The sequence below is a fragment of the Megascapheus bottae genome, chromosome 4, assembly GCF_031878675.1.
Source record: "Megascapheus bottae isolate mThoBot1 chromosome 4, mThoBot2.hap1, whole genome shotgun sequence".
Lineage (NCBI taxonomy): Eukaryota > Metazoa > Chordata > Mammalia > Rodentia > Geomyidae > Megascapheus > Megascapheus bottae.
In genome coordinates, this window is record NC_143512.1 from 7,629,005 (window position 1) to 7,635,021 (window position 6,017).

Genomic DNA, 6,017 nt, shown 5'->3' on the forward strand with positions numbered 1-6,017 from the left:
GATGAATCCCAGACAAACACTTGAGACTATGAAAACTACAGCAAAAAGGGTCGAGAATATGGCTCAAGTGATAGAGCACCTGCCTAGCAAGCTCAAATCTCAGTCCAAAAAAAAAAATGCAAGGGAAAAATGTCAGTCAAGGACACTTTTCTACTTCAAATACATAAGACAAGTTTATCTAGTGGGAAAGATTCTTCTAGGATAAAAAGAAGAGCAAAAGGAAAATCAGACAGAGTAGGATCAAGAAGAAAGGAGAAGTAGTGAGAAAATCTAATCATTATTCATTTCAAACAGCAATAAAAAACCAGAAAACCCAATCAGGAGATTTTTTTTTTAACAACTGAGTTCACAAGTGAACCACAGCTATACTAAACAGCATGAACAAATCTTTAAAATATGGCCTTGTTTAAGAATAAACTATTTAGCTGGGTGCGGTGGCTCATGCCTATAATCCTAGCTCCTCAGGAGACTGAGATCTGAGGATTGCAGTTCAAGCCCCACAACCACCACCACTACCAACAACAACAACAAAGGTTTGTGAGGTACCTCACATTCCACTAAGGGAGTTTAAAAGCTTTACCTCAAACACTCTGAAGTTATATGGTGCTCTAGTCTCAAGAGTAAGAATAGTTGATCAAGTCATCTTCCAAGTAAGAAAACAGGCACAGAAAGATAAAGGAGATTCCAGATATCTAGCTGCTGCTGAACTCCCACTCTAGAACTGAGTTCTCACAATCACACTTCTGGGCCTTGTGAATGGGGCTTGTATGCTTGCAAAAGAACACAGCAGTTTAAATTCTAGAAACTCCTTAAAAAGAACAGGCAGGCAGCAGGCAGGTGTTGGGGGGAAGGAGGGTCATGCTCATAATCTTTGCCACTCAGGAGACTGAAATTTGGGGGTTCGAGTTCAAAGTCAGCCTGGGCAGACAAGTCTTTAAGAGACATATCTCCAATAAACCAAAGAAAAAGCCAGAAGCAGAATTGTGGCTCAAGTGGTAGAGGACACCAGTGAAAAAGATAAGCAAGAGTCAGAGAACCTAAGTTCATTTAAAATAATAATAATAATAATTAATAATAATAAAAGGAAAAGAAAAGAAATGAACAGAAAAGAATGGAAGGGGAGGAAAAGTAGGGAAAAGAAGGGAATAGAAGACAAGAGAGGAAAAGGGGGAAGAAACAGCTTTTCTGGAAGAATCGACTACCCACCTGAACTTCACATACTGCCTTTGGCTTCCAGGACAGCTAAGACGTTTCCTGAAGCTTAAGGATGAGGGGTAATGGCACCATTTAGCTTTTGTGACTGAACCATGGGGGCCTTGGAACCCTTCCACGCATTTGAAAAACGGTCGCCCTGCTGACATTAATAGAAAACGACCATTAAAAAGCTTTATGCTATTCTGTTCTCCTGGTTCTAGTCCCTCTTTGCCTTTGTTGCTGCTGGCATTGTATAAATTATGGATGTGCCAAGGTGCGGCTGCTCCCCCCGTTTCCTCTGTAGTGCCTCTCGCTCGCCGCATCCTTCCTCTGAGCAAAGGCCCGCGCAGCGAGGACCGCACATCAGTGTAATTAACGCACCGCACACAGCCTGGGTGTCAGGTCCGCTTCCACTCACTGCCAGCCTGCTGCCAGCTCCTGTCATTCGCAAGAAAGTTAGCCAGCAGCCGCAAGGCCAGCCGGCCCGGGGCCTCTGCAGCAGGACACCTGGGGTGGAACTAGAGGCCCCGAGCTGCCAGCTTGCGGATGGGGACAAGCCCTAGGGTGTGGCATCAACATCTGAGCTCCAAGTCAGGCAAGTAAGGGAAGGCAAGACGAGTGATCTGCCCTTAGAATGAATGGCGATAGGATACAAGGGGAAGGGGTAAGTGGGGGGTGGAGGGGGTGTTACACTGAGGAATACTTTGTATTGTAAAAGAAAGAAAAAGTATTATTTGCATTGGCTTTAAACTATTTTTAAAATATAATTTCAATACATACTAGCAAACCCACAATATTATAGACATTGTTGGATCTTGCACTCCAATTTTTAAAAAAATAAATTATATACAGGTGATACACAGATAAGGCAAAAGTGACCAGACAACAGAGATTTGGGAAGATTTGCGAGAGAGTCAGAGATTCGTGATTGTTTGGATAAAGTCCTAGACTAAATAATTAAGGATCATTAAAATAAATTTAACATAGACTCCCATGACATCTTAGTGACAATAAGCAGAGAGCGCTTTCCCCTTCCAAAAGTGCACACGGAGGTGGGGTGCAGAAGCTGAGGTTTTCAGAAGGCCACGCCTCCACACAGGGACCCCAGATGAAGGTCTTCGAGCTTTACTCTCAGTTCTCAGAGGAAACTGGCCCACAAGAGATTTTTAGACACATTTGCTAAGATATCAGTGAACTCAAGTTCAAATCCCCCCCCCACCATTTTTTTTTCTCTCTAGAAACTGAACCTGGAGTCCAGAATCATTAATGAATTTATCAAAGATCATACATGCACTAGTGAATGTGCTTCTCTGCTTTCCAACTCTGAAACCGCCTCACTGCCTCTCTCCTCCATAACTGGAATGGAATTCAGTGCATTGGGAATCCAGATATGGAAGGACCTAGGTGAGAAGGAATGGCAGACAGGATGGAAAATGTCCTTTCCCTCAGGCCTTTCCTCCAGATGCCTATCCTGTCATTACAAGTGCCAGTGTGAGGCTTGGTCAATAAAGAACGAAGTGAGAGTGCAGTGACCTTAGGACATCGCTCTACACCATATTTGGTGATTGCATAGAGCAAGATTGGATTTCTTTGAAGGAAGTTACCTAAGCTCTTCCCTAGATGGTTATGTCAGGCATGAAGTCTACATAAGAGACCCGCTAATGTTCTGTCTCTGGGGTTAATATTTAATTAGACAGTTTTTCTAAAAAAAAATGCATAGTATTACTGAGGAGACGGCACAAGTGCTTGCCTCTTTCCTGTGGGAAGCAGTGTTCATACGCAGAATTCTGAACCTCATATGGTTCCCATGGAAACCATCACCACTAGTGAACTTCAGGATGGGCATAGGGGCCAGCAAAGGGTGCAAGAAGACTCCTGGTATAGATGTCTTACAGAGCTCTCAGATCACCTCCTCTGATGATTCCACTGGAGGCCATGAGACTGGTTGTGACCAGTTGCAAACTTCACTCTTTCAAAGGTGAACTATTTTTCTTTTACACCAGACACATTCTGGAGATTAAACTCCAATCAATATAACTTCTAGTGTCCTTAGATCAAATCATGGCCACTGAGACCCAGTTGAACGCCTCTTTTTTTTTTTCTTATTTTTTTTTTTTTGCCAGTCCTGGGCTTGAGCTCAGGGCCTGAGCACTGTCCTTGGACTTTCTCAAGGCTAGAGCTCTACCACTTGAGCCTCAGCACCACTTCTGGCTTTTTTCTATGTATGTGGTACCGAGGAATCGAACCCGGGTCTTCATGCATGCTAGGCAAGCACTTTAACCACTAGGCCAAACTCCCGGCCCTGAACGCCTCTTTTTTGAAAAAAAAATCAGTTCCTCTTTTTTAAGAAAAAATTGGTATTTTGTCATTATAGATATGATGTACAGAAGGATGAATTTCTTTTATGTAAGTTCCCAGTTATCAGAATTGGATCATTTATTATAAGTGCTTGTCCATTCAGTGAAAAGATTGCAATGTGAGATGGATAGAAATTTCTGTTGGAGAGAGAAAATCAAATGCACAAATATTTAGTTTTATGAGATGTTCTTCTGTTAAGCCACATTTTCCCATCATTTACCTTTGCAGTTGTTAGTCACTACATAAATTTTTCATAGGAATTTTGTTCTGTTAAAATTCTACTCTTTAACCCGATTCTTCATTCCAACAGCTTGAGACCTTGTAGAATGTCATTTATTAGGTTTGGTCTCATTTCTAACTCTATTCTTTTCCCAAATCTGATACCCTTGCTTTCCAGATTCCCGAGGTTTGGTAAATACTGGGTAGGAGAAATGAAGACAGAGCCCTTAAACTGAAACATAGGGAGATATTTCAGGGGCTTTGTATGCCATCCCATACCTTCTGGACAATGAAATTTCAGTACTGTGGATAGCTCCTCAACTCACTTCAAATACTCCTCTCAGTGTCTGCTATTCTGCTCCCAGGCTCTCCGCAGTCACTGCACTGTCTGGCACTTTGGGAGAGTTAATGTTTCCAAGCACCATCCTTGGTCAATGGACACAGAATTCAGTGGATAAATGCCCAGCTGCCTATCTTCCAGGGGGAAAATTTCACTGAGGCACACACTCATCAGAGTTCTCAGGGAGGCTGAGCTCCAGGTAAGTCAGCGATCACCAGTTCCAAGATGCATCCTGCACTTAGTATGGAATTATTTTTCATTATTCGGTCTCACTTCCCCCATTCTTTCACCATTCAGGCTTCCTAAGATTTCCTCCAAAGAGACCGTCATACCCAAGTTTGTGTCTCAGTCTTCATAGGGAGGAAAACTGAACCGGGCCATTTTAAGTCAGCAAATTGCAAAGGGATAGAAGATTGATAACCTCTGATTTAGCTTCAGAGCAGAACATCTTTTTAAAGTACAAATTCCTTTAAAAAATATTTCATATTCAGCCAGGCACCAGTGGCTCATGCTTGTAATCCTAGCTATTCTGGAGGCTGGCATCTGAGGATTGCAGTTTGAAGCCAGCCCAGGAATGAAAGTCTCGTGAATTTTTCCAACACCACAGTTTACTAATTATCTCGTGTGTGTGTGTGTGTGTGTGTGTGTGTGTGTGTGTGTGCGCGCGCGTGCACACATGTGTTTATGTGTGCACACATGCATGCCTGTGTGGATGTGTGCCAGAACTGGGGCTTGATCTCAGGGCCTGGGTACTGTCCCTTAGCTTTTTTACTTCAGGCTAGCACTCTATGTCTTGAACCACAGCTCCCACTTCCAGCTTTTCAGTGGCTAATAGGAGATAAGAGATTGGTAGATTTATTGGTAATCCACAAATATCCTCCTGAGTAGGTAGGATTACAGGTGTGAGCCACCAGTGGTCAGCTGTCTGCTTACCTCTTTGGTTCATGCTCTTTTCTTCATAGCAGTATCTCAAGGCCTGACACATATTAAAGACTTGTTAAGACTCGCTAAATAAATGAGAATACATACCTACATACCTACATACATACTATTGTTCAATTGGGCATTTTTGTAAAATGTAGTTTGTTTCCAAATTTTCCAGATTGTCATTCATGCTGTGGGGAATTTCTGGTATTCAGAACATCTTAGATTTCCCACCATCCCTTTGTTTTTGGCAGCTACGTTGACTTTATTCAGGTAATAGACTGGCAATCCAGGTCATGGGAAAAGTGGAAGAGCAAATAACCAAGACAAGTTACCTATTCCTTAGCTCAGCAATGCATAAGTGCATAGTTCACCTTGAGCAGACAAGCTCAAGTAATGTAAGTAATTCTAAACTTGCCATCCTTGTTGGAAATTTCCTTTAAGGTTATTCCATGCTGGGAAGTAGTCCAGGGGTTCCTAAGAAGACAGCTTTTCATTCTTTCCACTGATCACAGACCTGAAAATGTCTAGTTTATTTACCTGGTGATAGCACTGTTTTTCCAACTGGCTTCTAAATCTATGGTAATGATTAATAATAAAATATTATTCACAATAACATTGATTTCATAATATGACTCCATATTTGAATTCATAATATTGAATAATGATAATTCAGGGTTTTTTTTGTTGTGTTTTTTTTGTTTTTTGCCAGTCCTGGGCTTCAGCTCAGGGCCTGAGCACTGTCCTTGGACTTTCACAAGGCTAGAGCTCTATCACTTGAGCCTCAGCCCCACTTCCAGCTTTTTTGTATGTATGTGGTACCAAGAAATCGAACCCGGGTCTTTGCGCATGCTAGGCAAGCACTTTAACCACTAGGCCAAACTCTCGGCCTGATAATTCAGTTTTAAAAGTATTTTATACTTTACATATAATTAACTCTCTGAAATAGTACTATCATTTTTCCTAGTAAATAAATAAAGAA